General features: G+C 36.5%; 1 protein-coding gene across 9 annotated transcripts in view; it reads left to right on the top strand.

Moving 5' to 3' along the window:
- The window catches only part of LOC149203322 (cyclin-T1-3-like), a 116,610-nt gene that overhangs the window by 22,249 nt on the left and 68,571 nt on the right, over positions 1 to 25,790 (top strand). Inside the window, exon 1 of one of the 9 annotated variants that reach the window (XM_089403393.1) lies at positions 23,124 to 23,148. The exons of the other annotated variants lie outside the window; for them this stretch is intronic. The gene's annotated coding sequence lies outside the window, so the exon portion shown is untranslated. Of the gene's footprint in view, positions 1 to 23,123; positions 23,149 to 25,790 lie in introns of those variants that run through there. 9 annotated transcript variants of the gene reach the window in all.

The following is a 25,790-nucleotide window of genomic DNA, read 5'->3' as shown; positions in this document are numbered from 1 at the left end:
CTGGCCTAAAGCAATGGAATAAATATGAATCTGGGGACATCTTCAAGGCCAAAGTGGACCTCTCGGCTCAAATGGATCAAATTCAATTACAAATCATTTAGGGAGGAAGAATAACGAAGTTGATTGAGTAGGAAATTAATCTCTAGTCACCGCTCGTTGAAAGGAATAAACAAGAGGAGATTCTTTGGTGACAAAAATCAAGATTCAATGGTTAAAGGAGGGTGAGAAGAATTCTAAATTCTTCCATCCCTGGATGACGCAACTCCGCTATCATAATCACATTTCTTGTCTTAGATGGACAGAAAGCTCGTAAAAGAAGAATTTTAGATGGAGAAAGCCGCTATCATAATCTAAGTCGTTGATTAATGCCTAGGCATTAGCTAAGAGAAACCCTTTCCCCGTTTCTTTTTATTCTGATGGTTGAGAGCTTGGGGCGCGAGCTCTTAAAGCAAAATTGGCCAATTGAAGAATAAAGGGTTTTTGAACTCATGGCGATGACTTGATAGCCTCTCATCAACAATTTGTGGATGAAACTCTCCTCATTGAAGGAGACTCAACTTATTATTCAGATGGCTAAACACATCTTAAATGGCTTTCTAGCGTCCAAGGTTTCAAAAAGGTAGTGCCTTGCAAGGGGTCTGGGGATGGTTTGCCAACTCCTCTCTCAGATCTTTGTAGTTCTTCGCTCCCACATGAAGCAAATAAGAAGCAGAATCGCAGATAACTTGGCAAATGAAGGCTTGCTAAAAGATCAGCTTCCTCTGAATTTTCATTTGTATGAGGACATCCCCCCATATAATGGAGCAATGTTTGCAAATAGAGTAGGACATTCTAGTTGCACCCCCATATAGATTAATAACCAAGGCTGGCTTGGGTGATGATCCCTAGTACAACATTTATCCTCTCACTTCTATGCATGAGACTAGGTATGATAAATCAATTTAATGTGTTGCATGTACATCTGCTCCCAACAATTGGTACAAGTAGTATTAATAGCGATTCTACACATTATTGGATGATCCTTCCTACACTCAAACATCATCCGTGCTGGATTGGAGGCTGCTGAACATTAAGCATGGGGGTCTACATGCATTTATGGCAAGTAAATGAGTAATGCTTTTATAATCCATGTTGGTCTCCGCCCATGACATTTAAGCTAGGTAAGTTACCTAATCCTTCTCTAGATTTTATGTTGTTTCCATTAATTTTACTATTATCCCTAAGGTTTCTTTCTTCTTTGGGCTTCCTCTTGTCCCCTAGCTCTTGATGATTTCTAGTCTTCTGACTTAGCAATTAATCTCCTCCTTCCATCCCCATTCCTACTTTGTGTTTGGTTTATGGTTTCTCCTTGTTTGGTTTTCACTCTCAGTGTTTGGCCCTTAACCTTTCCCTGCTCGCCTTTTAAGTACTTTTTTCCCCATCCGTGGGTGGTTGCATTTTTTTTTACCATCTTCCAGAGCTACAACCTTTTCCCCTCCTCTGTTGTTGTTCAACAACATGCCACAATGTGGTTATTCACAGTTTGGTCCAATTCAAAATAGGAGAGAGGAGCTTCCCCAAATGCGAGCCTAGGTTGGCGCGAAGGCTTCTGTGTGACATTACTAGGAGAACACCTCTCAGTTTGCCAGAGCAGAGATGGATATTGTTGAATAGGAGGCTTGGGTTGAATGTAGGTTTTTGTTAACGCAAGTTGAGGAGAATGTGGGGCAGTGGATCCTTGGCATAGGAAATCCACGATCCTGGCAAACACAATATATCTAAACTATTGACTTATATGGCAATTGAAGACTAATGGGCAAAGTTTTGGTTGAGCGTAGTGAGGCACATGAAGAAATACTTCTCTGCATAGATGCTCTTTAGCAACAATTCAACAAATTGGACAACAAAGTCTCAACAATAGCCAAGAAATTAGCCCAATTTGTACTTCTACAACAACAAGGATGATGAACATACTCCAACTCCCACCTAGGTGGACTTCTCTACTAGTTAAATCACAGTTTATGCTATAGACATATTGTGTTTTAGGAGAATAGACAAGCAGGGCAACCTTGCTGCTAGTATACATTATGTTTTCTTTTGTAGTCTCTTAAAAAGATGCAAACTCAACTACCTAAGACAATTTTGATATGTTATTCATTATATTCTCTTGGAATTGTTGGACATCAGGTTCAGCGCTCCTCGTGTGTTTAATTACATGGACTAACTGCCTCTCATGGATCCTAACTTTGGTGATTGGAGCGGACTGTAATGCCTATGGGTTTTTGGTCTAAGCGACTGGTATCGAGTTCGAAACTCACCCGATTCGCACTGGGGGGAGATTGTTGGACATTGGGTTCAACGTTCTCCGTGTGTTTCACGACATGGACTAACCGTCTCTCGCGGATCCTAACTTTGGCGTTTGTAGCTGAGCTTAATGCCTACAGGTTTTGGTCTAACGACAATCATGATTCCAATAGGAATTTTAACGTATATTTATGCTATTGGTTTGGCTTCCCAATTGGTCATCCTAACTTACAAAAAAACCATCCTCTCTAAATGGTGATTTCATTTTCCACAACTCCTAACATTTCTTGAAATTTTTTGAACTTCCCCCTCTTGAGTGCCTTGATGAAGATGTTTGCCACTTGATCTTGGGACTTGCAATAATTCAATTCACTAGTTGTTTTGCACTTTCTCTTGATATAGTGATGTTGAATTTCGACATGTTTTGTTTTTGAATAATAAATCAGATTCTTCATTATCGTTTGTAGAGTTGTAAATTGCATCTGTGGAAGCTTCAATGACCTAAAATTCTATGTAACTACATTGCTTCACAAGTTGCTCCAACAATTGCTTTATATTATGCTTTCGTTGTTGAAAGTGATACTGAAGGTTGCTTTTTACTTGCCCATGAAATCACTCCACTACCAAGGAAAAATCATACGTTGTTGTAGATTTCCTTTCATCTATATTACTTGTCTAGTCTGCTTTTGAATAACCTTTCAACATGAAGTTATCATTCTTCTCCAATACAATGTATCTAAGAACTCTCTTTGTTGCATTTTGATGTGTTTCCCTGGGACAATTTAAAAACCTAGATAAGATTCCAACTGCAAAAGTTATGTCTAGTCTAGTTCTGGTAAGATAAATCAATCCTCCAGTAAGTTGAAGAGAAAGCAATTAATTCACTACTTCAGGTTCATCATCTTTTCAAAAGTTTTAAGTTTACCTCCATTAATGTTTTGCTAGGATTACAATCTTCGATCGTGAAATTTTCCAATAATTCAAAGCGTACTTTGTTTGTGAGATGAAAAGTCATATTTGGTTGTTGCTAAACTTCAATGCCCAAGTAATATCGTAATTCGAACTCAATCGGGTGCTAACCCCTCCCTCCACCACCTAAGGAAGCTATCGGGGATGCCCTTCTCCTTTGTTGTATTGATACCTTGTACTCCAAGTGAATGCCCTTTAAACTCCGAGGAAAGCCTCTTTGGATCATTCCCTTCCCTTAATTTATGGAGAAGAATTTTAGATGGATAGTTCAAAAGAAGGCACAGATAGAGAAGTCACCTAAGAGAAGCCAACAAGAAAGTCAGGCAAGAAAACGAATAAACATAAAAGAGAAGAGACAATTGATAAAGAAAAAATTTTTGGTAGTTAATTCACACTGGACCATCTGGTGGTAAGAGAAGGATTTTTTTGAAAATAGGGGCAGGTACCAACTCTCCTAAGGGGGGGTGTTGATTTTTCGTAGGGTCGTCTATACTAATAATTACTTCTAATGCTTTAGGTTTTTTTCACATTCTTATCCGTTATTCCATCATTAAGCAATTACGCAAAAGACATCAACAATATAACATTTATGATAGTAGGATCATGAAGAGACAACTAAATAAAGAGCACAAGAGTTTAGCCTGGGAAACCCACATGGGGGAAAGCCTAACAACCTTTTCCTTAAAGAAATTGTTCAGTTCAACAAGAGACATACCTAAATCATCTAGTCATTAAGAATGCTTGGTCAAACTTGGTCCATTGTGTTGGAATAAGTAACTAGGTTCGATCTTCATAATGACATATGTAATCATGATTTTATGTAATTGATGTAAAGAAGAAAAAATAAATTATTTGTATGCTTGAGTCATGGGTTTAATGCTCAAGGAATTTTATTTTATATAGATCAAGCTCCCATTGTGAGCTATTATGGTTGGTCATTAAGTCATAAAGTCAAGTGAGTCTTTGTGATGTATGAGAGACCCCTCTTGGGCGTGTTACATATTTTATTTGAGTCATTGTAAGAGTCAAAATACCCTCCAAGACCAAGTCTAAGTGCTACAAGCAAGTCGACCTTCAACTGAAGCAATAAGCCTACACCAAGATGACATGTCAGCCTAGGATCAAGTCAAGTCGACCTACAAGCATGGAGAGAAGCCTATATATAGGGTACTCAGCCTCATTCAAGGGAGATCATCACACACACAACAAGTTCGATAAGAAGGACAAAGAAGAAGCCTCACATCCAAGCAAAGAAGAGAAGATCAAGGTTGAAGGAAGAGTGAAGGAATTGCAGATCTGTTTTTGGGTCACTTTCTGTTCACACGTGCGAGGAGATTAGGGTTTATATCTCTGTTGTAGGCCCGAATTATAGTCATCACAAGAGGGTCGAATCAAGGCAAGAAAAAGACCTATATTGAAGGCCAAATTCACAAGGAAGCTAGCCCTAAGTCAAGCAAAGGAGAAGGAGGGCTTAAGTAGCCCTAATTTGGTCACATGTGGGAAATTGCAGTCACTTTCAGGGAGCCGAAAATTGTAGAAATAGAGGCTGAAAACTTCAGACTTGAGTTGCAGGATCAAGGGTGAGGAAAGAAGGAGAAGTTGCAGCATCAGCAAGGGTTGACTTGATCTTGGATGAGTTGTTAGTCAAGGGTCTTGGTCTTGGAATTCATTAATTGAAGATTCTATAAGAAGAAGAATTTGGTGGGTTTTCTTCTCAAGATTGGAGATGTTTTGACCCTAGTTGATAGCCTACATTGTGTATCCTTTGTCTCATTGTTCTTTATGATTTGATAGCTATTTGATGAAGAAGAACACATAATAATAATCAAGATAAGAAGGACCTCATTAGGAAAAATAAAAGGTCATCACAAGTAGTTATCATTGCTAGAGAAATCTCACCTCTTTGCCCCAGATTTCTCAACACATTGCCTCCTAGTCAAGCCTTAAGTCTGCCCAACAATCTTTCATTGATCTAATTTTCCTTTCCATTGGTTTAGTCTTGTACCATTTCAAGAATTCGGTCTGCTGCCTCTCTTGCCTCAGAAGTTTAGTGTTGCACCTTCCTTCAAAGGTTTGTTCCTGCAACTCTAGCTCACCTTAGAAACTCGACCTTATGGAGCCTCAAAATTTCAGTGTGTCATAGAGGTAAAAATTTCGGTCTGCCTTAGAATGGTGTGCCTCAATTCAATCTGCCTTAGAATGGCTTCCTCACGAGCCTCAGACTTGCCTCTTTGCAGGCCTCAAACTTGCCTCTTCTCAGACTTTAGACATGCCAAATTGCTTGCTTGATGAGGAGGTCATATTGGCACATATATATAGTGGTTATTGTTGAAAAATGTGTAACTAGGTTAAAGAAAACTTATTATTGTTGTTTTGAAGCATGGGTTTCATGCTCAAGGTCTTTTATTTTAGAGGTTAAGCACCCATTGAGTGCTTCTAGGATTTTTCCTAGGTCAAGAAGTCAAAAGAGTCATTGTCATATGAGGAAGACCCCATCGGCCCCATTGTCACTTGTAAAAATGTGTAACTAGGTTAAAGAAAACTTATTATTGTTGTTTTGAAGCATGGGTTTCATGCTCAAGGTCTTTTATTTTAGAGGTTAAGCACCCATTGAGTGCTTCTAGGATTTTTCCTAGGTCAAGAAGTCAAAAGAGTCATTGTCATATGAGGAAGACCCCATCGGCCCCATTGTCACTTGTAAAAAGAATTATTTTTGTATTTAAAAGCGTTAAAATACCCTCCAAGACCAAGTTGGCCTGCCAGCTAAGAAGTCCACCTAATTTGGGGTACTTCATTGACCTTGGAAGCTTATATATAAGAGGGAACTCAACTTCCTATGGACACAATTCATTCTCATCAAGTAAGCGAAGGAGAAGAAGAAAAAAGCTAGTGAAGGAAGAAGAAGGACGAAGTTCAAATGATTGGGTTATTTCTCTCTCTCTCTCTCATTACACGTGTGAAGGAAGGAGACTAGGTTCTCGGCTGCTGGGTTAGGGTTTTGCTGTTGTGGGATCGAAGTTGGAGAATGTGCAGAAAGAATGTCGAAGGAAGGCTCATTAGGTCATCCTCAAGCCCTAGAAGAAGGAGAAACTCAAGCGAAGGTCTCAAGAAGCCTTGGAAGCCCTAAATTAACTCACACGTGTGGAAGCAACTGTTGTTGGTGTTGAAGAATCTAGGGCATGGAGTTAATGAGATTCTTCTTAGCATGATAACTATTTGTGAGATATTTAACATTTAGCTTATTAACATATTCTTTAATGTTAGTGTATCTTCTTTAATTCATCAAATAGCTACCATAACAAAGAGACAAGAACACACAATGTTCGCTTTTTTCCAGGGCCAAAACCTCTCCCTCTTGGAGAGGAAAACTAGCACAAAATTCTTCTTATAAAGATTCCAATTGACGAATACTAAGACCATGACCCTTGACTTACTGAGCCACTCCAAGACCAAGACACCAATCCTCTTCTTTGTCATTGTTGAGATCTTCATCACTGCACTACTGAGATTTTCATCACTGCTGCCATCACTGAGAACATCACTACTGCATCTTCATAGAGATCTTCACCATATCAACAAGGTCATAATACCGTTTTTCATCATGACCTTGGTTCATGTAATGCTCTGAGATCTTCATCATGATCTAGTCTTCGATAGGATTATGATCAAGACTATTATGCCAAGAACATGATTGTGTTAAGTATGCTGATAGAGTATTATGTCGAGACAATATGTATGCTGAGACAGTGTGTGTCACTGTGAGGACTATTCATAAGGTATACCGAGATCATGACTATATGCCGAGATAGAGACCCGAGACCTTCTTTATTGCACCTGAGACTGTATCTTTGTGGCATCCATCCGAAATTGTCTCACTGTTTTGCCATCCGAACTGCAAGGATCTCAGACCTGTACCCATCCTGTAACCATCCAAAAGTCATAGAGAATGCGAGTCTCTGTCCTCACCCAAAGTTGCAGAGAAGTCCGAATTTGTGCCCTCTTGTAATGCGGATTGCAGACCTATACCCAATCGAATTATCTCAAAGAAAATGCGAGTTTCAGTTATGCTCTTTTGCGGTGACCCTAGCTGGGTATATATAGTGGTTATGTCTCCATATTAAGCCGACTTGACCAAGTGAACCATTGTGTCTCCTTTTGCAAGCTGACATGACTTCTATTTAATTCATTTGCTGGCCGACGTGAAGAGGATTGTGCTTTTCATTACTGGAGGGCTGTTAGACACCATTTTATAGACTTGTATACATTACATATATGCTCAAGAAGAGCTCTTTACACATGTCTTTGACTCTTTGACTTTCCTAGACCTATGGAATGAGCAAGAAACTCATTCTTATAATTTACAAAAATAATATTTCTTTTTCTTGACAAGTACAAATATCAAAATTACATTTGTAAATATAGAACCTAGTTACACTTTCTTCAATAGTTGGAATGGCCAAAAGTTTCAGACTTGCAGTAGAGGTCGAAATTTTGTAGCTGGGGGTGGAAGTTGTGCTGCTAGAAGAGATTTGAATGGGTTTGACTTGGACAAAGGAAGGACATCATCAAGAAGGTCGGTTTTGGTCTTGGAAAGGTATTGGTCTTGGTTTGGAGGTCTTAGAATTCGTCAATTGAAGAATCTATAAGAAGAAAAGAGATCTGTGGGTTTTCCTCTCAAGTGGAGAGGTTTTGGCCCTAGTTTGCAGCGTATATCCTGTGTTCTTGTGTACTGTTGATCTTCTTGTTTTGATCGCTGTTTGATGATAAGAATAACATAATAATACAAGAAGAAGCTAATACGTAAGAAAAATAGAAAGATATCACAGGCAATTATAAAGTATAATAGAAATCATTCTAACTATTGCCCTATATATTTCTCAACAGTTATGCTAGCTAAATGGGTGCCTCTACACTGAGGCTGACTTGATTAGGAGGACAACCAACTTGGCTTCTTTGGAGCCAAAATTTCAAATATTAAAAATTCAAATTTTATTTTAAAAATTGACATGAAGAACATGTCAAATATTGTTCTCTTTTGACAATAGCATGAAGAACATGCTTTACAAGTACATCCATGACTAAAATAATAATTATGAAGACCAACCATAGCTACAAAATTCAACAGGGGGTTTCTCACAAACCCAAGCCGAAATTATTAAGGTAATCTCTTGGAATTGTAGATGCTTGGGAAGCAAAAGCAAGTTAGAATTTGTTAAAGAAGTAATCAAAGTTGAGAAACCCTTAATCCTTTTGCTCTAGGAAATAAAATTGAAGGATTGTGAGATCCTTTTCGAAAGTGCAAGGTTTTGGCGCACAAGCAAAGGACAAGCGGTTAGCTCTTAGGGAGACTTTCGAGGCCTATGTACCTTGTGGAATTCGAACACATTTTAGCTAATAATAGTCTTTGTACTTACTAGCTTCAGATAAGTTTAACTCACGTCAAGTAAGGAATCCTTGTTCAAATGATAAATGTTTACATACTAGTAGCCTACCCAAAAAAGTTTTATATGTAGTAGTCTTTGATGGACTTAAGGGTCGGGGACTTCAATACCACTCTCAATAAAAAGGAGAAGAGGCACAGGAGTATTGTGAGAGATCCATGCAGAGAATGTATGGAAGACCTAATCATTGCTTTGGACTTGATGTACATAAATCCGGTAAAGGGTTGTTTTAGTTGGACTAATAGAAGATAAGGTTGGGTCACATTGTGGCTCAACTTGATAGGTTCCTTGTTTTTGGTGCCTTTCCCGTTCCCCCATTCCTCTCATATCCTTGCCCGACTCAAATTTGACCATGGGCTTATTTCACTCATCATTTTGAAATCCCTTGAGCTTGAACCTATTCCCTTTTGATTTAACCTCTTGTGGCTTCAAGATCCTACCTTCTTTTCCACTGTCTCTTCGGCCTGGAGTCATTGGATCCTTGGATCCCTTGTATTCATCCAGTGACAAAAGTTAAAGTAAGCCAATTACACCCTCAAATAGTGGGCCAAAACTTCAATCTGCTCTTTTAATCTAGATATTTGTTCTTTGAGATACAAATTGGAGGAAATTCAAAGCATAATGAAAAAAGAGCAATTTTTGTAGGCCCTTATTTAGTTTGAATAGGAAATGTTCAGTCAATATCATAAGGCATTGAGGGTGGAATAGGAGAAGTGGAGATTCGAGTCTAGAAGCCTCTAGCTCTAGGTAGGGGAACAAAACACTAAATTTTTCCACGGGCAATCCAAAGCTTGCTTATGAAAAAATAATGTCAAAGAAATTTGGTTATAGAGGATGGAGAGGCGATCACTTCTTTTGATAAAATTAAAGAAGTTGCCTCTACATTGTTAAATTCCTTAACCCCAACAACTTGACCAATTACTACCTAGCAGATTCCTTGTTGTAAATCTATTATTATGCAAATCTATTGAATAAATGAAACCACTGGGATCTTAACACATAAGAAAAAATAAACAGAGGAAGCAAAATTAAATCACACGAATCTCATATATGCACACCAAGGTTTTCCGCTCTTCAAATCAATTTTCTTTAAACTAACTTTAGAACTTACAAGGGATACCTTCCTTGGATAATGGTCTATTGAAGAAAATACAAATACAACAAGAACACTTGAATGGAAGTCCTTCTCCACAAAGTCACTAAGATCTCTCTTACCATGTCTTCTACCTTAACCTAGCCTTCCTTTTATAATTTGAGTTATTGATTGAATCCATAATCTCAATCTCCAAAATGATTGATGGTTGCGATTAGATCTCAACATTACTTGAGATCTGTTGTCGCTTAGATTGTACAAGCACGGTGCGACAATGACTCAAGTCAGGGGATATCACTCTGATCTATGACGTCTCTGTTCTCGCTGTCTCCCAACAATAGGTTATGGGGGGGCAATCCCTATGAAATGTGAAAATGCAAGACTTATTGGTAACCAACAAGTCCGGGAGACACGATTGAATGGCCTAGCCACTTGGTTGATTTCAACAAGTTAAAAGATTATATTGAATTATTTGATGAGACCAGTGCCTTATGGAGTCAACTACTTGCTTTATATCGATTTAATACCAAATGACCAGATGAACAATCGTTGCTTAGGTGCTTTGCTAACCTATATGCCATGCAAATCCTACACTCTAGGTGAATTGCAAAAATCTTGGTTTATTTTAATTATATGCCTAGATAAATATATCCCTTAATCCTCAACTATTTATAAGCGAGTCTCTAAAGTAGGTTGTAGAGAGAAGTCAAGGCAAGGCAAGCAATGGCTTGATTAACAAAATCTCACCTTGAAATCTAACATACTCGATGCCTTCGACACTGCAGAGACTGTGGCTCTAATGACTGCAAGGTCATTGTGTTAACCATTAGAGAGGGTCTATCCATCACAAGCTATAAGAGATGAAGGGCGTTCTTATCTTTCTATCAACCAAGCTTAGGCAAGTTTATTAGATGCACTTTAGTCCTAGAATGCAATGCAAAATGAGAGTGTGCTCTTCAGTTAAGATAGTTTATGATCCTTTAAGTACTTAGTTATGATTTATCTTATGACAAAGAGTGCTTAATAACAAATGAAAGACAATCTTAAACACAAGACAAAGTGCTCAATTTCAACAATACTTGAAAGATGATGTATCAAATCTAACCAAGAGATAATTGCTCAAGAAACGAGATAGATGCTCTTAACAATAAATCACCAATATGCCCAAGATAAAATTATAATTCACAAATAGATATTAACCATGGAATAATAATGACAATGATGTAATTTAGAGCACTTTTTACCAAGATATTACTTAGAACCATTCACCAGGGCTCTTTTAGAGACTAAACAATTACTCAAGAAATTGTCAGTTAGATGATTAATGTTCCTTGCACAATTAGCAATTCTTAACAATGAACCAATGTTAAGAACCTTATGCAACTTTATATTCCAATGCAATTTTATGCTAAATATGTCAAACAATCCCAAACTTACTTCTTTCTCTTGATTAAATGAGAGCACCTTAGATGAGATTGCCAATAGAAAATGCTTATGAATGCAAGCAAATGCAAAATTAAACATATCTTTTCCATTCGAAGTAGATGGAACATTGCAACATCTACATGGAACATTTTGAGCAAATTGCCCTAAACTCCTTTCCTTACACTCTTGAAGAATGGAAAAGATATGTAGATGATATATTCCCTAAGTGGAGCCATGGGAAAGACAAATTGGAAGATTTCCTCACTCACATTAATAGCCACGGGAAAGACAAATTGGAAGATTTCCTCGCTCACATTAATAGCCTCTTAGAACACATAAAATTCACTATCGAGATCGAAAAAGACAACCAACTCCCTTTCTTGGATATCCTTCTAACAAAGAATAATGGAAAACTTGGCTTCCAAGTTTTCAGAAAGAAAACTCACACGGAGAGATACTTGCATGCAAATTCCCATCACCATCCTAAACAAAAAACAGGTATTATAAAAACCCTAACCACGAGGGCCTCTAGGATTTCAGACTCTGAACACATACATCTAGAAACTGACCATTTCTGCAAAGTCTTCGAAAATAATGGTTACAACAAACACACCATCAACAAAACCATCCACCAAGCTCTAGAAAGAAAAGAAAACAAGACAATACCTTTTGACTCTCCAAAAATCTCCCATCCTTACATAAAAGGCACCACGGATAAGATTGCAAGAATTCTAAAAAACCATAATATGGAAAAAAATACTTAGGAAACTAGCAGATCCCTCAACATTAGACTAAAAGAACATGTTGCCGACATCTGTAGAAATAGACCCTCTAAATCCGCCTTAGTTCTCAACATTAGACTAAAAGAACATGCTGCCAACATCTGTAGAACTAGAGCCTCTAAATCCGTCTTAGTTGAACATGCGTGTTCTTCCGCACACCACATCTACATAGAAGCAGCGAGACTCATCATTAAAGAAGACCATCAATTAAAAAGGAAAATTAAGGAAGCTTTGGAAATTGAAAAAATGAAAAACAACATGAACCGAGATGAAGGCTTAAAAATAAGCAATACCTGGAAACGTTTATTAACAAAATCTTCAAAACATAGATATAACTAATTCCTATCAATATCATTACACTAAAAAAAATTCATATTAGTTATTAAAAACAATTAATATATGATAATCATTTCCAAAAAAAATAAAATATTTCTAATTAATTATATTAATAAAACCCTCATCTTATGGTTACCTCCCATTACACCTTATAATCATCTACATTTTCTCTATAAACATTAATAAAATCACTAGACCTTCATGATAGATTTAAACACTAAAAATGATGATTTCATATCAAACACATAAACCAATAAATAATAAACATATCTTATGGTTACCTCCCATTACACCTTATAATCATCTACATTTTCTCTATAAACATTAATAAAATCACTAGACCTTCATGATAGATTTAAACACTAAAAATGATGATTTCATATCAAACACATAAACCAATAAATAATAAACATGCATTAGGTCTCATCATTTATTAAAAATATATTCCCACAGTGATTAATTACATTAATAGAAGTTCACAAACAATAAGAAAATATTTAGATTATATATTAAAATTAAAATTGATTTCATTATAAACACAAACTATTAAAGAATAAACACATAATACACTTCATATAATAATAACTAAATAAGCATTCTTTAAAAGTATTAATTAACTATTTTCAAGAAGGATTATATTTACAAACTCATAAACTAATAAATGATAAAACAATGCTAACTAAATATTAACTTTCACAAAATACTTATTCAAATCATTAAAAAAATAAAAAAATAAATTAAGAAATAAATAAAAATAAAAACACAAATAATTCAATACATATAAATAAAAATTTCCAAATAAACTAATATAATAATATATTAAATTATAAAAGTTTTAATTAATAAAGATTATACACATTAAAATTAGTTTAATTTAAATATTTGGCCGACTAAGTTTTCCAAAATTTCATTCACGCAAATACATATATATCGTTTGCTCTTTTACATTAAATCTTCTCAAAATATTTAGCGTTCCCCTGTTGATGGACTCACTTTGTAGTTCGAAACGTTGGGTTAAAAAACTCACTCATAGGTCATTCCACCCTCTTTCAAATACACTCCACCTGTATGGACTCTTTATTCAAAAACAAGTAAAGATTGCCCATCTTATACAATGACTAGTTAATTATGTTGGGTTGACTTATTAGTGATTTTTATGCCACTTAGATGAGATTTATACTACTGTTAGCAAATAATTAGATGGTTGCTAGTAAAACAAAGGTGAAATGAGGGTTTGGAGAGACAAAACCAATAGGCCTTTTGGCCTTGAAGATGGCTAGTTTGCTTGCCCAATACTTCTCAAATGAAATGATCACTCACAACCACCAATGTTAGCTAAAGAAATCTCATGAATATTGTTGCAATCACAAAGTGTTAGCTCAATAACCCAATGCAAAGAATGAATAGGGAAAAGGAGGCAAGGAAAAGGGGTGAAATGGAGGTTGAAGGCAAACGACTATGATTATAGGCCTTGTAGGCTCACAACAAGGGGATGGAGGGGCCTTTAGGCATGCGACAAGGCATAGAAAGAAGGTCGAGAGGGTAAGGAGGCCCCACAAAGGGATGTGGCTAAGGAAAGTGAGTTCGAGAGGCCTACGGCCAAGGAAGAGGAGGGAAGAGAGGCCTTAAAGGCCCGCGACCAAGGAAGAGGAGGGAAGAGAGGCCTTAAAGGGTTGCGACAGTGGTAAGGGAGGAGAAATGAGGGCAACGAATGAGGCTAAAGCCTTGGGCAAGCCTGTGGCTAAGGCTTGGCAGCCATAGAAGGTTGTCGACAGGGGTAAAATGGGCCACGACAAGGCTTGGAGGGCCTATCTAGGCCAACGACTCACCAAGAGGAGAAGAGCAAGTTGCATCTAGGGCTAAGAGGGCTAATGCTAGGCCTAAAAAATTTTAGACTGCTGCAAAAATGACAAATTATGCTTCAGTTCTTCAAATCGCCAAAAATCACCACAAAAATGCCAACAAGGGCTAGCGACTTCTTTTTTTACTTGGACGTTGAGCTTGGACGAGAGATAGAGGGTGGATCTTGCCTTCCTAGGCCTATATCCACCTCTGAAAACACCAATGAAAATTTTCCAAGGCTAGAAACACTTGAAACCCTTCCAAAATTTTTGAGTTTCCTTGAGAAATCACTTGCACAAATGAGATAAAATTTTCCCAAAACCCCAATATATACAAAATTTAAAATAAACTCCAAAACCCCAAAGTTGCAAAATGAGGGTTATAAAATATTTTACAAAATTATATACAAATTATTCACAAATATACAATGCTTGTAAAATAATTCTTTTTAGAAATTAATTCTGAGTAATGGATCAATGTATTTTTTGAAAGATAGAATATTGGCCACACCCTTTAGTGAAGTAAGAATACCATATAAATTTCCCGGAGCCCAAACAAGGTCGGCCTTTGCCCACAGTCTGTGAACTTGGAGCCCAAGGGCTAGTGTACCTGCAGATCTCTATAATCTTTCTCAAGAAAAATCATTAGATCATATAATGAATCGGATCACTTAAGATAAACCCAAAATTTACCAATAGAATGGTCTTATTAGCCCAAAATTTACCAATAGAATGCTCTTATCATTGACAAATGAAATAACAGTTTATATAGCAATGAAGCACAATATAGGATTAGCACATAACTAGCACATACCACAAATCAATGAGACAAGAACACCATGAACTAAACCCCAAAGTATTTTATCATGACATCAAATGTTCCTAGCAGAGCAATGGCTCAATACCAACATTACAAATTTACATACCCCAGAGCCATAATCACTGTATCCGAAATTCAAATGTTCCTTAGAGAAGCAAAATGGCTTCTATTTATAGAGAAATCCCTCCAAGTGGAAAATAACGGCTAGTTGGCTTGATCCCTGTCAAAATAATCCCGATCGTCGATAAATATTTGATTATCTTTTAATCTTCACCATCAAATATTTTTATTTTGAGGAAAATCCGAAATTTTTTTAAAATCCACTTTTAATTAATCCAAAATTAATTTTTTGGATTAATTTCCTCAAAATTTTGACTTTGACTTAACCACCAAGGTCCAAGGGTTTAATTTTTTTTAAATATTCCGTTTTTGCCTTGGTGGGGGGGTATACAAAATTTGACTTCTTTTTGACCAATGACTTTTTTGGTGATTTTCCACTTGGAGAAAATTAGTTTTTTCTAAAATTAATTTTTGACTCTAAATTATTTAATTTTCTGGCTTAGGATTTAATTTTATTTTTTCCAGAAAAATTAATTAATTGACACAAGAGGGGATTAATTATTTTTCCTCTCTCAAATACTTTAGCCATGGTGTCTGATTGTGAGGGACCATGCACTAAAATATTTTTTACATTAGATGTTACAATTCAACCCTCAAAGCGGGAATACCCATTCATTGTAGACCCTCATAACATTTACCCAATTCTGCGACACAATATGATCTAGTAGACCAAGTGATTTGTAATAAAATAATTTAGCCAAATAGCTTAAATTATTTCCAAACCTCTTTTACAAAGACTCGATATAATGCTAGGATTCACCTAAGGTTTTGATTATGAACCCCTAGCTTTGGGGTTCAAGCTGGAGGAAAACCTTTGCCGATTATTCATGTTTAGAAACACACATAATGTGGCGGGGTTAAAAAACCTCCTAGGATGAAATTCATCACCAAATTCAAAGGCTTACCTAGGTTGTTACATAATTAAATAGTCATACTAGCATTATTTACATTACAATTTGCAAAATTTGGGTTTTCAATGATAGAATAATTGGTTGGATGACGATTCTGAACTTTGAAATATTGTGTAAACGACTTCCTTGGACTTGTGACAAAATGAGTGCAACAAGATCAACGGTTGAGATTCATCTAATTCACTAATGCAAATAACCTTTGCATTTCAGTAGATTAACTCACTTTATCTTATAAAAGTCAATTACATTAATATTTAGAGTAATTGCTAAGGTTAAGGGTCAATTAGGTGACTCCCACATGCCTAGATACTTAGGCCTACCCCTAAGGACAATGGAAAAAATCATCCGTCCTATATCAGAGGAGGAAGTCTTGTGGGTGATTAAATAATTGGAGCCTGAAATAGCCCTAGGTCTTTATGGGTTTTCAACAAACTTCTACAAACAGTGCTAACACATTATTAAATTTGATCTTCTTAAAATACTACATTATGTACATTGCTCAATGTGCACGAGGGGGGGGGGTGGAAAATTCAACTTTTCTTGCTCTCACCCTACAGGAAATTATCCCCACCTCCTTCTCAAGATTTCTTCCCATTTTCTTGTACAACATTTCTTAAAAAATTATGTCAAAGAGAATCGCCAACAGATTAAAGTTGCTTCTCCCCAAAATTATCTTAGCTCATCAAGGTGGATTTGTGGAGAAGAGACAAATTGCAGATAATGTCTCTCAAAGTGAAAATGGATGATTATTAAGAGTTACATGGCCAATGCATTTGATTAAGGCACAATTTCCTCTTTGAAGTCATTCAAAAGTTTGGGTTCACAACTAGGTTCATCCATTACGTGGCTACTTGTATTCCGGTCCATGGATAGCCCTTCTAGTGAATGGGCATTCTTCTTCCTTCTTTAAGGCAACTGGAGGCTTAAGGTAGAGATGCTTACTTTCCCCACTTCTATACATCACCATGGTTGACTCATTGAGCTAGAAGCTTGAACAAGAACATAAGCAAGGAATATTCTAGGCATCTGCATTGTTAGAGGGATAAAAAGAAACAACCATTCTCAGTTTGCAAACAATATCTTGCTAATAGGAGGAGCATCTATAGTAGTTGTCTCTCGGTTCAAAGTCACAATGTATCTTTATGTTAAAATCTCAAAAGGTCTCCTAAACTGTGCCAAAAGCTAGTTATATGCTTGGAACATTGGGCACAAATTGTAGCTGACTATTGCTAGAGTCCTCAACTTCTAGTTCTAGGAGAATTGGTGGTCATTTTGATAGTTGGCCATTCCAATTTTCTTTTTTATGCCCTTCTTTAGCTGCTTGGCAACAAATCATAGTAAAATTTAAGACCAAATTTCCACAATGAGGGGCCACATGGCTTAATTCTTTAGGTTGTCTTGTTCTAATCAAGTTAGTTCTCTTTGCTCTCCCTATCTTTCAATTTCCAACACTATTAGTTTCATTGGGTGTCATGTCAACCATTGCAAAGGAAATCAAGTGCTTCCTGTGGCAAGGGGGAAAGACCAACCATAAAAAGTTCCATTTGATCTTGCAAAGGAAATCAAGTGCTTCCTGTGGCAAGGGGGAAAGACCAACCATAAAAAGTTCCTTTTGATCAATTAGAACAATGTCCAAGCCCCTAAATCACATGGAAAGCTTAAGATAAAAGATGCCACTCTGGTCAACATTGTGTTGGGTGCAAAGCTGTTGTGGAGGCTCATATCAAGGAAAAATGATCAGTGGAAAAGGGCATTGCACATGAAATATGTAGAGGGGGAATGTATTTGTAGTCTAGATCATACGCCTAGTCAAGGAATGGCTCGCAAATCTAGAAGCTTCTCGTTGTTGCTCTAGCCTTCCTGCAAAGTAAATTAATGTGGATCTAGGCAATGACAAGAAAATTAGTAATTGAAATGACAACAAAATGGTGAAGAAACCTCTGCATCAGATTCACTTCCTTCTTTCTTTTAAAATATGGTTGGACAAGCAAAGGAAAATCAAGCTTTATGACATATCCACATGGTCTTGGAACTTTGGAATGTGGATCAGTGGGGACTTTGATGAGGGATTTTCCTTTATGACATATCCACGTGGTCTTGGAACTTTGGAATGTGGATCAGTTGGGACTTCGATGAGGTCCCTCCTCATTTGTAGGCTCTCATTTTGTCCAACGCCCTCGTCGTTGTGCACCTTGTCACCAACAATCCTTTGACTAAAGGGGATGGGACTTGCACAGTTACGTTGTTAAGGAAGGCTATGATTATACACGTGGTCTTGGAACTTCAGAATTTGGATCAGTTAACTTTGGAATTTGGATCAGTTGGGACTTCGATGAGGGCCCTCCTCATTTGTAGGCTCTCATTTTGTCCAACGCCCTCGTTGTTGTGCACCTTGTCACCAACAATCCTTTGACTAAAGGGGATGGGACTTGCATAGTTACATTGTTAAGCAAGGCTATGATTCTCAACTTTCTTAAGCTAGAATATCCCCAAGGTCTAAATTTGGAGAAACGTTTGGCATCTTCATGTGCTGCCAAAAGTGAATATCTTTTGTTGGATTGTAGCTCAGGGAAAAATTCTCACAACATAAAATCTACAAAAAAGGGTGTCGTTGAATCCTCCAAGTGCATCCTTTGTAGCTTAGCTTGTGAATCCATTTCCCATCTTTTCCTTGAATGTGCTTTTGGTAAGGCAATATGGCAGTTTGTTCTCCAAGGAATCAACTGTAGAGTATGCTAGCCTTCCTCATGTGAGCAACCGCTAGGCTATTGGCACAAGCATAATCTAGGTTATTTTCAATAAAAATCCATTTTTATAAGGGTTTTGCTTGCTCTCCCTAAATATGATGTTTGGAAAATGTGGCTTGCTCGCAAAAGAGTCCTCCTCCAAGTGGAGAAACCATAGGTTGGGGGGGTGGCAATTAAGGCAATGACTCTTCTCCCAAAATACTTCAATTCCTATCATATTTTTCAATCCTCCTCTCTCTCTTGATAATATTGATCCTCAGTTTCTTTAGCAATTCACCCTTCGACTTTCACCTACTTCTCTCTCTAAATACAAACTAAATTGGCAACTTCATCTTACAACTCTTGAATGCCATAAATGGATGACCTCCCAATTCTCTTACATCTCGTGTTTTAATGGTGCATCCAAGGGAAATCCAGGGGCAACATGTGTGGGGGTGGGGGGGGGGGGGGGGTCATTTATGACGTTGGAGGAAACATCGAAACTACCTACTCTTGGAACCTAGGTATTACCACAAATAACCAAGCTGAGGTGAATGCTCTTCTCCTAGGTGTCAAATTGGCCTCCTCCCTTGATTTGCAGAACCTGAATATTATTGGAGACTCCAAAAATACAATTAATCATCTTTGTATTGAATTTAGCCCTTTCGATGCCTTGTTGAACTTCATTGTCCTCTGTATCAATCTCTATTTCACCTCCTTTTATACTCGTTTTTTCCCACTCCTTGGTCTAACAATTCCTTTGTTGACTTGCAAACCAGTGTGGCCCTACTATAAAACATTGGGGTTCAAGTGATTAATGGCCTATCCAATTCCATGATTAGACCTTCCTTTAATTTGTCCAACAACATTTGGAACATGTGTTAGGCACTTGAATTGTCCTTCCTTGTTGAACTTCATTGTCTTGTGTATCAATCTCTATTTCTCCTCCTTTTAAACTCGTTTTTTCCTACTCCTCGGTCTAACAATTCCTTTGTTGACTTGCAAACCAGTAAGGCCCTACTAGAAAACATTGGGGTTCAAGTGATTAATGGCCTATCCAATTCCATGATTAGACCTTCCTTTAATTTGTCCAACAACCTTTGGAACATGTGTTAGGCACTTGAAATCATTGATCCATGCAAGGCTCTCTTATCTTGTGACTTCCTGTAGTTTCTTCATTCCACACCTCACATCATTTGGCGTTTGCACATTGCAATCCAAATCAAGGTGGGATTTTGCATTTGAGGAAGGATATGGCTGTCCGAAGGATTAACTACGGCCTTGCATAGGCTGTATCCAAGATGGAATAGATTATTAATGCTAGTAGGTTCTTAGGACCCCTTGTCTCTCATCTTTTCCGCTATTTTCTCATTTTGCCACTCTCATCGTTCAGCACCGTCCACTGTCATCCATAGCCTTCTCAAATAGTGGGCTCATGCCTTTTTGCCCGGTTCTATTGTCATGGCATATCATAACATCTTTGCCTTCGAAACCACATTGGACTATAGCATGAAGGAGACGTTGAAGATCCCTGTTGCTCTTCTCATTCTTTGTACCTTTGGTTGGCCTATTTAGAAGTCAATGAATGTCTATGGGAATTCTGATCCAACAAGAGGACTTAATTCGTCAGGTTCAAGACAAGATTGAAATGTTAAGTGGTCTATTGTTGGAAATCAACTTGGGTCATCAACAAGTATTCCAATGGAAGTACTCTCCAGGTTTATCAGGCTCTACTTCTTCATCAGTGGGGAATGCTCTTCTTCCAGAATTCAATGAAGTTGCTTTTGAAGCTCATATTGTGATCCAAGAACCCACAAGCTGCCTCCCTCCCTACATCCAATTTAATGATTTGCTTTTGTATCCATGTTCTCAAAGTGTTCCTCAAGATTTGCACTATAAGATTTTTGCTGAATCATTAGTGTTGTACTCCACAGGACTAATTGGTGAATTTACAAAGCCTACTGTTTGGGTATGGCTCCTTTTAAGTGATGCTCTTAGTCATTGTACTTTTGTTGCATCCACCAAGATGCAGATTTTGCTACCATAATACAAATCTCCCTATTCTTGTGAAAAAAATTCTAATTGTAATTAATTATGTACTGGGAGCGAACGTTTCCTCATAATCAATGCCTTCGTTTTGTGCATATCCTTTCGCAACTAGCCTGTCTTTATATTTATTAATGGAACCATCTGATTTGAACTTTTTGTGATATACCCATTTACAACCTATTGGTTTCTTAGATGGGGGTAATTCAACTAGCTTCCAAGTGTTGTTTTTCATTAATGCATTATATTCTATTTGCATTACATCTCTCCTTTCTTGTTTCCAATTTGCGCCATTATAAGAAACTTTATCATATGAATGCAGAAGTTCACTCATTAAAGCAAGATTTACCTATTGCGATGATATCAACCTTTTTCTTCTCTTTTCTTGTTGTATTTCTTCCGGTGTTGCATGTTGAAGTGCCTGATAATGTTGGTCTTTTATAATTTTGAGATCGAATTTCATTGTTTGGAGACTGACTGCAGTCTAGTTCTTCCAACTCCATGCCACTTTTTCTTTCTCTACTTTTTTGTTCTCCTCTTTTAAGCCTTCTATATGTGTCAGGAGTTTTGAAGTCATGCTCGTTATTATCACCCTGAAAAGCTTCACCTTTCCATCCTGATGTAGGCATATGTGGGAGCCTTTCATAAAAAATTACATCTCTATTTATAACCACCTTTTTGTTTACTGGATCATATAACTTATATGCATTTTATTCAATACTATGCTTGATAAATATGTGTATATTCTACTATTAGCTCCCAACTTGTGTCTATATAAATTGTGAACATGTGCATATGCTAAACAACAAAATTCTTTGACATTGGTCACCTTTGGTTTTCTTCTTGACCAAGTTTCATAAGGAGCATGCCCACGAACCACATTTGTTGGATTGCGATTTAACAAAAGCACTGTTGTCTGCACCCCTTCAACCCAAAAGTGATCACTGAGATGATGCCCTTTTAGCATGCACCTACCCATTTCCATAAGAAATCTATTCTTCCTCTTTGCTACCCCATTTTGCTAATGTGTTTTGGCAATATAAGTTTGTTTTTGAATGCCATGATAGAAAAAATCATGGAATGCATTTTATTTAGGTTCACCTCCTTTATCATCCTTGAACACCTTAATGCGCTGAACACTTTCGTTTCTAAGTTCTAACCGTTGCCTTGAATTGCTTAAAAATAGCAAATACATTAGATTTGTTAAAAAAATACACCCATATTTTTTTGGAAAAATCATCGAGGAATGTGACAAGGTATTTAGAACCTCCATTGAGTTCTCATTGGACCATAGACATCACTAGAAATTCATTGAAGTGCCTGAGTTGCCCTGGTTTTGCTATTATCAATTTTGAATTGATGTTGCTTCCTTGCTAGACATGCTTCACATACACATTTACCTTTTTATGTGTTAGGCCATACATTCATCAAATTATGCTTGTGAAGCAACTTCAAATAAAAGTAATTAAGATGAACATGTCTTTCATGCCATAATTGATTTTCTAAAGTGGAACATGTCATAAAAGCTTGTTGTTGCTTTGAAACACCATCAAATTTGTACATATCATTACACCAAAACCTTTTGGCGATAATGTTGTTGTTGCTATCTTTAATTAAATACTGTTTCTTATCAAACACAACAATATAGTTCTTATTATTAATTTTACTAAACAAGACCAAGTTTTTTAAGCCAGAAACATACAAGATGTTCTGTATCTTTTTGATGCAATATCCTGAAACTCACATGGGTACATCACCTCTACATTGTACTTATGAGTATTGTCATCACCGAATAATAATTTTGTTATCATAAAGAGCAAGTTTTGAAAAGAAGACTTGTTATTTACTGGTCATATCAACATACCAGACACATTGAGAAGTAGAGTTGTCAATATGAGAAGCCATAAACAAATAATTAGTGGCAGGTTCTTGTTGAACCGCTGTACTACTTGCTGCTACAAAATGGCTTTGATGCCTGCCCCCTCTACTTCTTCCACTATGATGTTCTCTACCTCTATTCCTTTCAGTTTCATATCTTTTTCTTAAAATGACAATCTTCTTAAGTATAATTATTCTTGCTAAACTAATTGCAATGTTTAGAACCTTGAGAATTACTTATCTGGTTTGCAGAATTTGGCTTTCTATTTTGATTTTGATGCCAATTAGGGCTTCCTTTTTGATAGCCTTTGTCACAGCTTCTTCCTCCGTGCCTTCCTATAAAAGCTCTGTTTGGTGCATGTTCATTCTTCGAGTCTCTACTCTATTTGAAGGAGTAAGCTTACAACTTCTTCAAATGTGGGAATTCATTTCGAGAAGTGATACAAAATGAAGTTACCAACTGTTGATATTCATCTGGTAGGCTATTAAACGGAATGGTGATGATTTCTTTACCTAACATTGAAGTCAATTGTTGATAATTCCTTTTTTCAATTCTTGCAACTTCTAAACATGATTTGTAATGGAATTTAATGCTACCACCTTCAAACTAGTTAATTTGTTTCTCAACAATAAAATTTGAAGTTTATGTGATGTTTCTTACAAATTCTTTTACTTTGTCCAAACCTCAACAGTGGTGGTAGTACCACAATTGTGAGGAAGAATATCATCTTCTGAGGCCAAAGCAAGGAGTAATGCATTTTTATTTTTCTTCTTATAGTCATTGGATTTGGTTTTGGAGTTGTCCTCGTAAAGATTTCCCAAATGTCATGGCAAGACAAAATTTGCTCCATTGTTTTCAGGCAGGGAAATTTTACCATTTAATTTATGTGACTAGGGCATGATGAAGTTATTAGTATTGGTCATTTTCCTTCTAACTCAAATATTTTTTTGCTTATAACTCTTAAAAATAAAAAATCTTTCTCTTTTCTCTTTATAACTTTTAAAAGAAAATTATGCCTCCAAAAATTAAAGACCCTTTTATTCCTTACAACTCCTTTAAAAATAAAAAAAAAGTTGTGCTTTCATATTTAAAAAAGAAAAGAAAAGAAAAAAGAAAAGAAAAAGAAAACAAGTTAATACTCCTCTTAAAACTCATTTAATGGGTGATGAAAATGACTCCTCTTTTTCTCCCCCTAAATCTTTGATAAATGTTGTTACCTTTCTGTGTTAGTGAACCGATTCGGCGAGCTGTGCAATTTTTTTTGAGTGGCTGGGCCATACAATTTCCACACACTTAAATTTCTGAAACCTGTTGTTTGATGCCATATAAATTCTCTGTAGGCACTGTACAATGAAATTAAAACACGGTTAATTCATTGGCAGCTGTATTGTGTATTTCTTGAGCTTTGCCATGCAGACTATAATTAATTGCAGCTGTCGTAAAAAATTAAGTCGCCATTGTTAATTTCTCTAACCCTAGGTACTGACAATTTGTTAACCTAACCTATTCATTATTGTAAATTAACTGCACTTCTAATAAATAAAAAAAACTGTTGATATTTTAACATGTAAAATAAAAGATAACAACCAGAGCAAAATAATACACAATTCTCAAACACATGCACACATTAATTTCTGCCCTTCAATTGTGTCGTTTTATTAAATTGATCTTCAAAATACAAGGGATCTCTTCTTGGGATAATGGCCCTCTTAGGAAAAATACAAATACAGCAAAAGCATGGAGTTATTCCAGCTGATCAAATCCTCTGCAGAACTGTCCTTCGATCTTGCTTGGCTGATTTGGATCTTTCTCCCTTGCTGTTCCCTTGCATTATACCTTGAACCTTGCATACTTGGATGGATGTCCTTCTCGACCCTTGTGCTCACTAGATGTGTTTCTTCTCTTAGCTTAGCTTAGCCTTTCTTTTATGAGTTTGAGTTATTGATTGAATTTACAACCATAATCTCCAAAGTGTTTGATGGTGTTGAGATTGGATCTCAAGTTCACTTGATATCAACGGTTGAGATTCATCTAATTTACTATTGCAAATAACCTTTTCATTTCATTATATTAACTCACTTTTTCTTATAAAAATCAACTACTTTAACAATTCCATTAATTAAGTAATTGCTAAGGTTAAGGGTCCTTTTGGACGACTTTCACATTTCTAGACACTTGGACCTGTGTGGAAGTGCCTGTCCAATGCTACAAACATCAATAGCCATGTCCTTACACTTAGTGGCCTTCGAATTGAAGCATATAGATTTAACATGGGTCATATCACAGTTTTTATTCAGGCCATACAGTTTGATTGAGATTGGATCACTGTATGGTTTTTAAGTCTAAAATTTCCAAAAATTTGATTAAGTCCATTTACCGATTCAATGCAGCCAGTTGTACAGATTTTTGCTTTAGAGATTACTTAATTGGTGGTCCATATACCTTCTGGTTCCTTGCCGTACTTTATGTCAACCCATGTATGTATCGGTTTCTTCTCCTTGGTACAGATCACAATTTCTTTTGGCCTTCCATACAATTTTAGAGCAGGCCATACAATTCTTTCTTCCTGACCATACAGATCATTCCTTGACTCTACAATTTTGATTGCCTCTTTCTCCAAATTTGTCTGTGCCAAACTTTGACTTGAAACTATTTTTGAAAATGCCCTACGCCACAGTCACCATGGCATGATACCATGTTAAACTATGCTATGGAGAATATGATAGAGAAACGAGAGTCTGAATGAGATGAGTGTTTGATTACATAAGATGGTAACATATATATATATATATAATTCCATAATTACATATAACTTATAACATAAATACCCATTATTACATATGATTTATTTCCACTCTATTGCATTAAAATTAACATATTAAATTAAATTGTCATCACAATATCTAACACCATCACAATAATAAAATAAATCAACATATATCCATCTTAACTCTGGATCTATCAATAGTTGAGAGGCATCAAATACTTTGATATGCAAACATTACCCTAAGTTTTGCACACTAAAAAAGGCTTGCACCTCAAGGGACTTAATCCTTCTTGGCGCCTGATTGTTCCAGATTTAAGATGGATCTATGTTAGTTATATCCAATGCCACTTA

This window comes from Pinus tabuliformis, chromosome 2_1, assembly GCF_031772625.1.
Source record: "Pinus tabuliformis cultivar Carrire ecotype Pingquan chromosome 2_1, CPIR1, whole genome shotgun sequence".
NCBI lineage: Eukaryota > Viridiplantae > Streptophyta > Pinopsida > Pinales > Pinaceae > Pinus > Pinus tabuliformis.
Note: the sequence above shows the minus strand (reverse complement) of the source record. Positions and strands in the feature narration are given on the sequence as shown.